General features: G+C 43.2%; 1 protein-coding gene across 3 annotated transcripts in view; it reads right to left on the minus strand.

Moving 5' to 3' along the window:
• LOC138978896 (protein HtrL-like) overlaps positions 1-15,045 on the minus strand; it is a 136,559-nt gene that overhangs the window by 29,298 nt on the left and 92,216 nt on the right. Inside the window, exon 1 of one of the 3 annotated variants that reach the window (XM_070351711.1) lies at positions 4,313-5,631. The exons of 1 other annotated variant lie outside the window; for it this stretch is intronic. The gene's annotated coding sequence lies outside the window, so the exon portion shown is untranslated. Of the gene's footprint in view, positions 1-3,005; positions 4,158-4,312; positions 5,632-15,045 lie in introns of those variants that run through there. One more of the 3 variants, XM_070351709.1, reaches the window with a different exon arrangement.

A 15,045-nucleotide genomic window follows, 5' to 3' on the forward strand; every position in this document is an offset into this window, starting at 1 on the left:
GAAATAAGAGCGGGCCTAGCACGGATCCTTGTGGAACACCGGCAGGAATCTTTTTAACATTAGACTGTGTTCCCTTAATTACAACAACTTGCTTGCGGTCTGTTAAATAATCACAGAACCATAATAATAACCGACCTCTAATGCCCACTGCTTCTAACTTGGCCAAAAGGCCCTTGTGCCACACTCTATCGAACGCTTTCGACACATCAAAAAATACAGCTTGGGTCGTAATGCCTCTGTCATGACAGGAACAAAATTCATTGTAAATCGAAAAATGTGTAACCGTAGCTTGGCATGGACTGCATGTCAAAAAGATCAACTTGTCCTCGAGATGCAAATTCCTTCCTGATGATTGGACGAACAACTACACCTTTTGTCATGGGTCTCTTTCTCTTTTTCTGACATTCCTCGCATAGTGACTTGAAAAGCTTGAGCGATTTGGTACTAATGTTTGCATATTTCCTTTGTGTTTCTTTGATCATTCGACCACGCCCACCATGGCCCGTCGAGATATGAGCGCGCTTGATGACGTCGAAAGTTTCCTCGATGGTGACATAGTAGACAGGTTTTTTTCCAGCACAACTCCTCTTCTTAATGAGCTTTTCAACATGACCACACTGGGTTTTTTTCCTCACGTTGTCTGAACACCGGCACGGTTGGCCTAGTGATAAGGCGTCCGCCCCGTGATCGGGAGGTCGTGGGTTCGAACCCCGGCCGGGTCATACCTAAGACTTTAAAATTGGCAATCTAGTGGCTGCTCCGCCTGGCGTCTGGCATTATGGGGTTAGTGCTAGGACTGGTTGGTCCGGTGTCAGAATAATGTGACTGGGTGAGACATGAAGTCTGTGCTGCGACTTCAGTCTTGTGTGTGGCGCACGTTATATGTCAAAGCAGCACCGCCCTGATATGGCCCTTCGTGGTCGGCTGGGCGTTAAGCAAACAAACAAACAAACGTTGTCTGAACAGTTCTGTGGTGAACTTCAGTTCAACATCTGCATTGCCTGCCATCCTGTTGGGCTGCCTATCAGCAAAATGAACCAAACGCGGACTGAACTGCACAGGCTTATGGTCTGTCAGACTTGGTAGTTCAGGTGTGAGCTGTTTTTACATGAGTTTTTGTGATCCCAAAACCACAAACTTCTTATGATTTCTTTTCACTTTTCATTCATGTGGCTGGCGTGGCGGGTTGGTAGTGTGTCGGACCCAAAATTGAAGATGTTCGGTTCAAATCAACTTTTTTTTTCTTTTTTTCTTCTTCTAACAGTAAATCTATCAAAATCACAATGTAAAATAAAGAAAACGGACTTTTTAAAAAAAAAATTTTAAAAGAATTTTACAAATTTACTGAAACGTTTTTCACTGTTCAGTGAATTTGTGAAAAAATGGCATGCTCGTTTCAGGAATTGGGAAATTCGCAAATTGTCTAGAATTGTTAGGACATTTTGTGAAATCCCTGAGTGAAACAGGAAATTCACAAATTTACTGAAATGTTCAGGGATTTCGCAAATTTCCTAGTTTCGAGAATTTACTGTAACATATATAAGTGAAACCACGCTTCTCATGCAAATGTGCTGTCAGCGGAATGAGCAAAACGTGAAACGTACATTCTTCTTCTTCGTTCATGGGCTGAAACTCCCACGTTCACTCATGTTTTTGCACGAGTGGATTTATAAGTGTATGACCGTTTTTACCCCGCCATTCAGGCAGCATACGCCGATTCTTTGGGGAAAGCATGCTTGGTATTTTTGTGTTTCTATAACCCACCGGACTCTGACATGGATTACAGGATCTTTTCCGTGCGCACTTGGTCTTGTACACACGAAGGGGGTTAAGGCGCACTAGCAGGTCTGCTTATAAGTTGACCTGGGTGATCGGAAAAATATCCACCTTTAAACAACCAGGCGGCCTCGCTAAAAGAAAGTACTCACTATTTTACAACACATACAAACCCGACAGTTATTTCCAGTATTTTTCTATTGACACTTTTGGCGATAGTAGGCCATCATGTACAGCGAGAGTGGCGATTGACCTCGGCCAACCTTATACGTGGCTGTCTACGCTGGGCTGTTGCCGTGTGCCCTTCAAAAGTATGCAACACGCCACACACACACAAAAAGCGCAAAGTGAAAATATATTATTCACACAGGAGAGCGAGTAGTTAATGGGTTTGTAATCAAATCAAATCACCAGCTGTTGTCAGAGTCAAATTGCACTTTTTACAGAACGCAACGACTCGCTGTAGGCCATAATTTGATCGGACAGATACTACCAGGTCTTCCTAGCCTAATTGTACTCATCCTGTTACCCCTCGTATCCGAGATGTATAGCGTGTGTGTCCGCTGAAAGAAGGGTACTTCTCAGGGTTTTTGAATAGCATAGACGATGACATATAATCCTAAAACACAGGTATATTATATACGTGTATGATGATCTGCCTGTGTCTAAAACAAATAGACTGCCAACGTTCCAAAATTCAGAATCAAAAAAGCAAGGTATATGTTATTGGAACGATTAGACTCCTCAAGACTGTCCTTATAAAAACAAGGAAAATTGCCATGCAGTGTCAGGCGATCACAGACATAAAATAAGTGTGACTATAGTTTTTGTTTTGTAACAATTAGACGTTCCTTAAACATAACTTGCTTGTTTTTTGATGATGACATATTATTACAATTCCTGCTTCACTGGTTCAGTTTAGTCGGGTTTGTTTTCTCCTCGCACCAAAATGTGTATCGAGTGTCGACCTAAAGAAAACAGGGCATGTGTTTTGAATAACACAGACGTTGACATATATAGTTGACGTTGAAAGTTACGTCCTGACGAGTAGACGTAAACTGATTCTATCAAGATAAGTTTTGTGTGAATATTTGTTTGTCTGTTCACTTAAAATACTGTTGGGTCGAAATATCTGTGAATGTATTGTTTTGTCAATAACAAGCGTTCCAACAACCTACCTTTCTTGGTTTTTGATACGACGTTGACAGATAATGTCTATTTTTTCTCACCTGGTTTTACTGGTCCTTTCCCCCTTTGCACCTGGATTACGTGTTGTGTGTTCAATGAAAGAACACACTTCCTGGATTTTGAATTACACAGACGATGACAGACAATTTCAATTCCTTCTCCACTGCTCTTTCTCGTCCTCTGTCCACCTTCTTCCCAACTGTGCAGTGTTGTGTGTCCATTGGATAGAACTACACTTCCTGATTTTTGTAATAGCACAGACTATGACAGAGATCATTTCAATTCTTCTCCGGGTTTTTTTCCCCTTCGGACTCGAAATGTGTAGTGTGTATCAGGTGAAACGAATTATATTTCCTGGGTTTTGAATAGTACAGACGATGACCAATAGTTTCAATTCCTCCTCCTCAGCAGTTTTAACACGGCTTTTCCCCGTTCGCACTCAGAATGTGTAGTGTGCATCTGGTGAAACGAATTATATTTCTTGGGTTTTGAATACATGTAGTACAGACGATGACCAATAGTTTCAATTCCTCCTCCTCCGCAGTTTTAACACGGCTTTCAGTCCCCCGTTCGCACTCAAAATGTGTAGTGTGCATCAGGTGAAACGAATAACATTTCCTGGGTTTTGAAAAGCACAGACGATGACGGATAATTTCAATTCCTTCTCCTCTGTTCCCCTCAGTCGAACCGTGAAATGTGTGTCGAGTTTCTACTGAAATGAATACACCAGGTTCTGAATAGAACATACGACGACAGAGTATGTCAATGTGTGTAGTGTGTATCCGCGGCTGAAATGAACGAGTTACACTTCCTTTTCAAATAGCACCGACGATGACAGATAATTTCAATTCCTTCTGCGCTGATAATACTCAGCTTTTCTGCCTCGTACCCGAAACATGTGTTGTCTGTATCCGCCGAAAAGATTATATTATCTGTGGCTTGAATCACATTAGCGACGCACAGCATATCCTTTACACATAATGTCAATAGCTTAGCTGGCGTGTGTTGCCGAGACCATTCCGGTTAAAAATACGCTCCTTCAACTGAAAACGATCGTGAAAAACCACCTATGCTGGCCATGCATTTACATTGAGTGAAAGAATCCTTTACTTTCATACACACAAACACATCCACACACAAACCGGACACACACACATACACACAGGACACACGCACAAACCGGGCACACACACTCACACAGGACACACACCAGCCCAGGCAGATTGGGACATATTTTGCTGAATTAAAATTGACAGTGACTATGACATATTAGGTCAGTGAAGATTAAAGGTATAGACTGTTAAACAGTGTCGGTTATTACCATGTGAAACTAAAGTGATAGACTTACTGTTAAACTGTATCGGTGTGTCGGTTATAGCTGAGAAACTGAAGATATAGACTGCAGGTGTATGTGCCTCGGTTACACAATTGAAAGACATTCAACGCGAACGACTGGACAGGCCTGTAGTGGTCAGCATGGTCGCTCACACGCAAAGGAATGCTGCACTACACTGCTCTCTCTCTCTCTCTCTCACACTTTCTCTCACTCAGTCTCTCTCACTCAGTCTCTCTCTCATACCTGTCAACAGCCGGGGTGCGTTGCATAGGCAGAGCGCCACAGAACGTTTGCGAACGTTTTCTAGGCAACGCATAGTTTTGTTGTGGCGCTCGCGAGCGTTAGCAAGCGCTCGGTACGAGTACCATTGTCTGGGGTCACTGAAGCGTAACAATGGCGACCGCTCGCCGAGAATGGTCTAGGCAACGGGTGTTTGCGGGGAGCATTCTGTAACGTACCTGAGAGGTGGCACGCCAGAAACTATTGCACTGTACTGAGCTTGCCGGTTAAATGCATTAAATAATTATCCTTTTCCATACATGGTTACCTGGTGTAATATTCGATCTTGATGTCCATACGTAGTATGCGCTAAGAGGTTGCATTACCGATGAGCACTAACACAACCATCGATACACGCCAGGTAGCTAGGGATTGTGTCGTTCAGTATTAACTTGCTGTTTTATTATATGCAGTTGGCCGGAGGAGACGGAGAAGGAGGAGGGACGTATGATTACGTGAAGGCGTGAAGACTGGACAGTGGGAACGCTGTCGGAAGGTGAAGGTGACTGCAGTTCATGGTGACGCATGAAGAGCGACTACGGGCTGCGCAGCTGGCACGCTGAGACACATTAAGCTACTACATCATCGGCTGTGTCCAGCGCCAGCTATGCTACACTACACCTGGGCGACGTGGGGTCACTCCGACAAAAAGGTTCCAACGCAGATTGTACGCGGGACCACCAGAAGACGGCAAGAGGAGGGAGCTTGGTCAGCTCTACTTGTTTAGGAATCTGAAGGCAGCTCAGCGAGGCTGGAGCTGGAGACGACGAGCTTAGGCAGTCGGGGACCTTTCTAGTGGGTCAGGACCAGGACAGCTGCGGCATTCTGGGGAGGGAAACGACAAGTGGCACCTTGACGGACATTTGTGTATCCATGAAAAGCTAAGTACCCTGTCGCTGTTATAGTATGTGTCTGTGTTCGTGTGATGCAACATTGTTGAGCGCCGGAGTCGAACAGACTATAGAACAGGGGGGGTATTTAGGACTGGATTCCAGAATAATTTTATGTGAATTCATGTGTTGTCAATGTTGTAGTTTTGTATGGTGTACGCGTTAATTGTGCGGATGTTATATATATAAAGCTTATAAGTTACAGTTGGTTCCTTTGGTTATTTATACATAGTGACGTCTGTCTCCACTTGTAATCTTTCTTGGGTGTATGGTGAGTGAGTGAGTAGGTATTTGTTGTGCTCCCAAGATTGCTCAATCTTGAGGGGATAAGCCGTCACGTGTCATACATACATATATACACACACACAAGCACACAACACACACAGAGAACGTGTGTACATGAGTGCGTGTGCGCGCGCGTCAGTGACTGCAAGTATGTGTGTGTGTGTGTGTGTGTGTAAAGCACCTGTGTGTATGTGTTTGTGTGTGTGTGTGTTTTATGTGTGTGTGTGTGCACGTGTGTGTGTGGTTGTGTGTGTGGTTGGGCATGTGCGTGTGTGGTTGTGTGTGTGCTTGTTTATGTGTGTGTGTGTGCACGTATGCGTGTGCATGCTAATGTGTGTGTGTGTATTTATATGTGTGTATGTGTTTGTAAGTGTGTGTCTGTGTGTATTTGTATGCGCGCGCACACGCGTTTGATTGTGTGAGTATGTATGTGTGTGTGTGCGCGTGTGTGTTCGTGTTAGCTTGTTTGAGTGTGTGTGTTGTGTGTGTGCGTGTGTGTGTGGGTGCGTGCGTTAGTGTGTGTGTGTGTGTCTTAAGGGTGGTGTGTGTGTGAATGTATATGTTCGTGTGCGTGGATGTGTGTGTGTGTGGGGGGGGGCTGTGTGAGGTTGTGTGTGTGGGTGTGCTCTCTCTCTCTCTCTCATACACACACATTCTTTATGTTCGTCTGGCTCTCCGTCTCCCCATTCTCTCTTTCTCTCTGCCTTTCTCTCTCTCTCTGTCACTCTCTCTCTCTCTCTTTCTTCCCCCTCTCCCTTCCTATTTCCGTGTAATGAATTGTGTGGGTGTATTTGCTTGTGTGTTTTGGTAGTAACATACGCTACTGCATGGCACTTTAAGTGTGTCATCTTGTATTTGCTGTAAGATCGCGTTATCTGCTTTTTTCACGAGATCGGACTTAAGATTGAAAAGGCTGACGTCCACAAAAAGTCAGAGCGAGAAGAATGCGTGCAGATAGTGACACTTGTGTGTGTGTGTGTGTGTGCGTGTTTGTATTTATGTGTGTTTTACTGTTTGTGTATGTTAATGTGTGAGTGAGTGCGCGCGTGTGCATGTGTGTATGTTAACATATATTTGGGTGTGTGTTTGTGTGTGTGTGTGTGTGGGGGGTGTTTACGCGCGCGTGTGTGCGGAAGGGCGAGAGAGAGACAGATAGAGAGATCGAGAAAGAGAAAGAAAGGAAGGGAGAAACAGACAGATGAACAGAGAGAGAAAGAGAGACAGAGACACACGGAGAGAGAGAGCTTTTTTCTCCTAAACATTCCCCTTTAATCAACTGCCTTTATTGACTGACAACACTTTTCCACGGACTCGACAAGAAATCCAACTGTCAAATCTGACCACCAAAAAAAACAAGTCGCGTAAGGCGAAAATACAATATTTAGTCAAGTAGCTGTCGAACTCACAGAATGAAACTGAACGCAATGCCATTTTACTCGTAGCATCGTCAGGCCACCGCTCATGGCAAAGGCAGTGAAATTGACAAGAAGAGCGGGGTAGTAGTTGCGCTAAGAAGGATAGCACGCTTTTCCGTACCTCTCTTTGTTTTAACTTTCTGAGCGTGTTTTTAATCCAAACATATCATATCTATATGTTTTTGGAATCAGGAACCGACAAGAAATAAGATGAAAGTGTTTTTAAATTGATTTGGACAATTTAATTTTGATAATAATTTTTATATATTTAATTTTCAGAGCTTGTTTTTAATCCGAATATAACATATTTATATGTTTTTGGAATCAGCAAATGATGGAGAATAAGATAAACGTAAATTTGGATCGTTTTATAAATTTTTTATTTTTTTTACAATTTTCCGATTTTTAATGACCAAAGTCATTAATTAATTTTTAAGCCACCAAGCTGAAATGCAATACCGAACCCCGGTCTTCGTCGAAGATTACTTGACCAAAATTTGAACCAATTTGGTTGAAAAATGAGGGCGTGACAGTGCCGCCTCAACTTTCACGAAAAGCCGGATATGACGTCATCAAAGACATTTATCAAAAAAATGAAAAAAACGTTCGGGGATTTCATACCCAGGAACTCTCATGTCAAATTTCATAAAGATCGGTCCAGTAGTTTAGTCTGAATCGCTCTACACACACACACACACACGCACGCACGCACACACGCACGCACATACACCACGACCCTCGTTTCGATTCCCCCTCGATGTTAAAATATTTAGTCAAAACTTGACTAAATATAAAAAGGAAAGGCCCTGCTTCTCCACGTGGGGTACAACACTCAAACACACACACACAGATATCCTGAGGCCCAATGCATAGCGTCACCCCTAAAATGTACTCATGGACTGAGCTGTAAGCGATTGGACTCGTCTACTTTGGTGAGTGCGGGTAGGGAGGGCTGTTCCAAGTACAAAGCGACTGTTCGCATGATCGCCCCTAGAATGCATGCATGGACTCGGCCGTCAGCGAAGAGATGGGTCCATTTATTTGAAAGTGGGTAGAGAGGGTAAAATTGAGTTCGCTGCGAACAGTTCGCCGCGAACATAGCGTTGCTAACAACATGAAAACTTTTTGTCTCTTCGCGAACAGAACGTCCGCTCTATGCAACGCACCCCCGGTGTGTCCACCGTGTGTCTGTGACCTTCACAGTCCGGTTCAGCCTCCCCCACCCCCACCCCATGTGTGTTTCGTTCTTTTTCTCCTTCCCTCGCCGTCTTTTTCCCCTTTACTTCTCCAAGACCAAAGGCACAGGCGCCGAACGATTGGTATTTCGGTCTGATGTGTCTTTATGCATGTCCGTTTCAGGGCATGCTTGTCTGTCATGTGTCCGCTTTTGGATGTCTGTCTGTCTTTGTGAATGACTGCCTGTTTGTTTGTCTGTCTGTCTGTCTGTCTGTCGGGTCTCTCTCTCTCTTGTGTGTGTGTGTGTGTGTGTGTGTGTGTGTGTGTGTGTGTGTGTGTGTGTGTGTGTGTCTCTGTTCAAGTTGTGTTTGCGTGTGGCTTCGTCATTGCTATATATTTAAGAATAATACCCAAACACACATGTACCAAATTTTGTTATCCCCGGGTCACGGGTTCGATTCCGAGACTCGAGACTCAAGACTATATTGTCCCTATAAAGATAAAGAAAAATGTAAAGGAACCGGACGTGGTGACTATTATTTATGTCGCGATATGGATTATGACGAGTACTTGGCCTGTTTTCCTTTCATGCAACGTGTAGCGGGCTGGGATAAACTGCAGTGCGTCGTCGGTCCTGCTAAAGTTACACATGTGAGCGTAGCCCTAAAACCCACGCACACCAGGATAGCGCGACTTGAATTTCTGCTAGCTATCCACTGGGAGGAAGTAACCCAAAGTTTTGAACAATAGAAGTTAAAAGAAAATAATGGGAATAATATACATTCGTGTAATAGCCTTCGTGTAAAGTGCATGATCAAAATGTGTTTTTATATTTAGTCAAGTTTTGACTAAATATTTTAACATCGAGGGGGAATCGAAACGAGGGTCGTGGTGTATGTGCGTGTGTGCGTGTGTGTGTGTGTCTGTGTGTGTGTGTAGAGCGATTCAGACTAAACTACTGGACCGATCTTTATGAAATTAGACATGAGAGTTCCTGGGTATGAAATCCCCGAACGTTTTTTTCATTTTTTGGATAAATGTCTTTGATGACGTCATATCCGGCTTTTCGTGAAAGTTGAGGCGGCACTGTCACGCCCTCATTTTTCAACCAAATTGGTTGAAATTTTGGTCAAGTAATCTTCGACGAAGCCCGGACTTCGGTATTGCATTTCAGCTTGGTGGCTTAAAAATTAATTAATGACTTTGGTCATTAAAAATCTGAAAATTGTAAAAAAAAATAAAAATTTATAAAACGATCCAAATTTACGTTTATCTTATTCTCCATCATTTGCTGATTCCAAAAACATATAAATATGTTATATTCGGATTAAAAACAAGCTCTGAAAATTAAATATATAAAAATTATTATCAAAATTAAATTGTCCAAATCAATTTAAAAACACTTTCATCTTATTCCTTGTCGGTTCCTGATTCCAAAAACATATAGATATGATATGTTTGGATTAAAAACACGCTCAGAAAGTTAAAACAAAGAGAGGTACAGAAAAGCGTGCTATCCTTCTTAGCGCAACTACTACCCCGCTCTTCTTGTCAATTTCACTGCCTTTGCCATGAGCGGTGGACTGACGATGCTACGAGTATACGGTCTTGCTGAAAAATGGCATTGCGTTCAGTTTCATTCTGTGAGTTCGACAGCTACTTGACTAAATATTGTATTTTCGCCTTACGCGACTTGTTTGTTTGCTTAACGCCCAGCCGACCACGAAGGGCCATATCAGGGCGGTGCTGCTTTGACATATAACGTGCGCCACACACAAGACAGAAGTCGCAGCACAGGCTTCATGTCTCACCCAGTCACATTATTCTGACACCGTCACCAACCAGTCCTAGCACTAACCCCATAATGCCAGACGCCAGGCGGAGCAGCCACTAGATTGCCAATTTTAAAGTCTTAGGTATGACCCGGCCGGGGTTCGAACCCACGACCTCCCGATCACGGGGCGGACGCCTTACCACAAGGCCAACCGTGCCGGTTTATCAAAATGTGTAGTTTATTATAATTCAACATCATTCAAAAAGAGTTTCCCGAACTATGATATTATTAAGTGCATGATCAAAATGTGTACTGTTATATAATTCAACATCATTCTGCACAAAATCTAAACAACGAAGTGACTGTGGTAAGATGAACAAAGTTAAAAAAACAAAGGAATACTGTACTCACCGATACAAGAACGAGACAAGATGGTACGAATTTTCGCTTATGGAAGCTTATGCACAGCAAAGGCTGATCACACAGAAAGCAATGCCAGTCAACCTGCATAGGTGCATGGCTGTGTCTATTTGATGTCGAAGGGCAAGACTGAGAGCGCATTTGAGGATGCTTTCCTTTTTTACTTCCAGTTTCATGTTTATTACTTTATTGTGCTAGCGCTGGGGAAAACCGTTCCCTGCCTCCCAGTTCAAAGCTAGCAGCAACAGAGTCGCGCTAACCAGCAGGTGTGTGCGTGTTTAGGTGTAATCAGCCACTTGCACTTATGGCATGCTGTTTGAGTTTGTTTTGACCCTTTCTACCCCACCTATGTTGACCAAGTTGTTTTTAGCCGAGACCAGCTGTGCTGCAGCAGGTCTTTCAGAATTGTAGTAACTGTGTAGTAACTATGTAACAACACGCTGGAATGCAGGCGTTAGGTGGACGTTACAGGAAGCGACTGAACCTAACATATATCTGAGCGGATATATCCGTACCTGGTCAGGTAGAGCCATATAAGTGGGTACGGATATATCCGTACCTGAGAGACAATGAGTTAAGTGAAACATTGGTGACACATGGGAGGGACTACCTCTCAGTCTGCACATAAAGTTGACCCGTGTCCGCCTTGGTCTGGATTCGAACCAGTGACCCACGGATCACAAGTCCAGTGCTCTACCAACTTATTTGTTTTTGTTTCCATTCACATTCAAACAATAATGTACACCACTACAGATTTCTCCAGACTTCAACAAGCGATAAGACCATCCATCCCTCCACTTGGTCACATACCAGACATCAACACCCTAACTGCCTGCTGTGGTTATTTGCAACTTAAATGACACTAGCGGTTATAGGAAATGAGTTCATCAAACTATTTCCAGTGTGCACACAAAGAACCCAAGCCGCTAATTGTTGGGACGTGTCCTAATGGAGGGATGGTCTTACTCCATCACAGCTGCCAACCTTCTGAAGTCAAAATCCAGGAGACAGGGGGTCCAGGGGGACCGTTTAGTCTTGAATATGAGCAGGGAGAAGTTGTACAATTCAGGAGATTCCAGGAAAATCCGGGAGGGTTGGCAGCTATGCCCCATGTAAAGGCCTGGCCAGACATGAGATGGTGTGCCAAGCTGTTTTCACGGGAAGGTTGGCAGCTATGCCCCATGTAAAAGCCTGGCTAGACCTGAGATGGTGTGCCAAGCTGTTTTCACGGGAGGGTTGGCAGCTATGCCCCATGTAAAACCCTGGCTAGACCTGAGATGGTGTGCCAAGCTGTTTTCACGGGAGGGTTGGCAGCTATGCCCCATGTAAAAGCCTGGCTAGACATGAGATGGTGTGCCAAGCTGTTTTCACGGGAGGGTTGGCAGCTATGCCCCATGTAAAGGCCTGGCCAGACATGAGATGGTGTGCCAAGCTGTTTTCACGGGAAGGTTGGCAGCTATGCCCCATGTAAAAGGCTGGCCAGACATGAGATGGTGTGCCAAGCTGTTTTCACGGGAAGGGGTGTACCTTGAAGAATCAAGTGTCACGTGTTCAACGTGGGAATGGAAATCAGACGCTATCGTAGAGTGGGAGAACCCGGATATCGTCTCACAGCTGGCGCGTGACTCTGCATCAATCGAGAGTTAAAGGCCCTCTGCGCTTCACAGGTTTACAGAACGATTACAACTTTTCACTAAGACAGCTTAACTTACCTAAGGGAACACACTCGCAAAAGCATTCAACAACATAAAATGCCACTTACAAATCACTTGAATGGCTAGTTAGCACGCGTGAACCACACAGCGGTTCTCGTGGTTATTCAACCCCCGAGCCATCGGGGCCCCCGTGGGACACACTTTATTCATACATGTGCCAAGGATAGAACTGTGTTCACAAGAAAGAAGGAGTGTGCCTTGAATCTCTTTTGCAGCACAGAGCTAATATTCCTCAGCACGACAGCCTCTTGGTTTTCCAACCTTTTCTTTGTATTTGTGTCCTTTGTTGCCACACACGTTTTGGGTCTTGAACCTTCTCTGAAGATGTGTTGACATCAGCAGCCGATGGCCCAAATTCGGGTGATCCGCCTAGGATAGGGTCGTCATCCAAAACTGGTTCTTGGTTAAGGTTGTTCAGGGTCGTGTTGGGAAGGGCCCAGAGGCTCCGTGCTCCCCCCCCCCCCCCCGCCCCCCTTTTGTGTTTTCATGGTCGTTGTGCAGGTAATCCAGATCAACTTTGAGAACTTATCTTCTTAGTTGTCAAATGTGTCATCCTGAAACATGCATAGAGGAACATGTTTAAACGATTTCAAAAACAATGTAAACATGCAAATAAACTTGTCTGTGTGTGTGTGTGTGTGTGTGTGTGTGTGTTTTGCAGGTGCTTCACACACACAGGCCGAAGTGGAAGTCATTACAGAAGACTTGTGGCTGTTTCCTAACTGCGTGTGTGTCATAGACGAGACGACCCGTGACACTTTGAGCTTCAAGAACAGTTGATCAAATTTGTGTTTGTTTTGTTTTTTTAACATGATTTTACTTCTTTTACTTTCATATTATATAGTATTACAATAACATCAAACACAAAAGACTGTGTTGAATGTATCTTAAAAAAAAAATAGAATAAAGAAAAACAAGTCGCGTAAGGCGAAAATAGAATATTTAGTCAAGTAGCTGTCGAACTCACAGAATGAAACTGAACGCAACGCAACGCAGCAAGACCGTATACTCGTAGCATCGTCACTCCACCGCCCGTGGCAAAGGCAGTGCCCGTGGAATTGACAAGAAGAGCGGGGTATTCGTTGCGCTGAGAAGGATAGCACGCTTTTCTGTACCTCTCTTCGTTTTAACTTTCTGAGCGTGTTTTTAATCCAAACATATCATATCTATATATTTTTGGAATCAGGAACCGACAAGGAATAAGATGAAAGTGTTTTTAAATTGATTTCGAAAAAAAAATTTTGATAATAATTTTTATATATTTAATTTTCAGAGCTTGTTTTTAATCCAAATATAACATATTTATATGTTTTTGGAATCAGCAAATGATGGAGAATAAGATAAACGTAAATTTGGATCGTTTTATAAATTTTTTTTTTTTTTTACAATTTTCAGATTTTTAATGACCAAAGTCATTAATTAATTTTTAAGCCACCAAGCTGAAATGCAATACCGAAGTCCGGGCTTCGTCGAAGATTACTTTACCAAAATTTCAACCAATTTGGTTGAAAAATGAGGGCGTGACAGTGCCGCCTCAACTTTCACGAAAAGCCGGATATGACGTCATCAAAGACATTTATCAAAAAAATGAAAAAAACGTTCGGGGATTTCATACCCAGGAACTCTCATGTCAAATTTCATAAAGATCGGTCCAGTAGTTTAGTCTGAATCGCTCTACACACACACACACACACACGCACGTACACACACACATACACCACGACCCTCGTTTCGATTCCCCCTCGATGTTAAAATATTTAGTCAAAACTTGACTAAATATAAAAAGAAAGCACAGTAAACAGTCACACAGCCCATTTCAAATTTATATAAAAAGAATACTATACATCTCTTTTCTTATTAATTATGTAATATTATATTTCTAAAGTCTATTTGCTTTTTTATTCCGCTATTTTTCTTGCCATCATTGACGCTCATTATCTTTGTGTGATGTTTGACATGGATGTGAATTTAAGGAACAGTGATACAAACGTTCAACATTCACACCTAATAAATCAAAATACACTGAACATTCCCCCTGCCAGATATCTTCCAGACTTGCACAATGCAACTGTTCATGTGGTTGTTGGTAATGAGTTTTTTTCCCCACAACCAAGTGAGTGAGTGTGATTGCATTATGCCTAATGGGTGGCGATGCCCACCTGGTCACAATGGTACAAACGGAACACATGGTTCAAACCACAGCTCCAGACGGAATGATGATGGACTGAAAAGGTTTTACACATGTATACCTTGTTTACATGGTGTACTGTAAAACTCACTTGATTTTAAATGGCTGGTATAGTATCATACCTCCCACCCCCCCCCCCCCAACACACACACCCAAGGCCAAAGCATACATCAATCTCCACTCCCACCAATATTGATCTATTTTTATTGTTAGATCTGTAAATTGAACAGGTTTTTGAAGCTACAGCATACAGGCTGGTGTCAAGCTTACCCGATTTGTGGCTGAAGGTTGTTTCTTGATGACACTGACAGGCAGAAGAATTAAATGCTCTTGCAAGTACTTTCACTTTGGAGTGTAGATGTCATCTGTCCCTGTCAAGTCCCTTATTACGAAGGATTGTTGTTTGTCTTGATGGCATTAACTGGAGGAAATAAAAGCAGCAAAGCAAAATTAGTATTTCATTTGTCATCTCTCTCCCTCTTTCTCTGTGCATGCGTATGGCTGTGTGTGTGGCTGTGTGTGTGTGTGTGTGTGTGTGTGTGTGACGGTATGTGCGTGTGTGTGTCTCACAGTATGCATGTGCGGGTCACAGTGTGTGTTATT

The sequence above is a fragment of the Littorina saxatilis genome, linkage group LG10, assembly GCF_037325665.1.
Source record: "Littorina saxatilis isolate snail1 linkage group LG10, US_GU_Lsax_2.0, whole genome shotgun sequence".
Lineage (NCBI taxonomy): Eukaryota > Metazoa > Mollusca > Gastropoda > Littorinimorpha > Littorinidae > Littorina > Littorina saxatilis.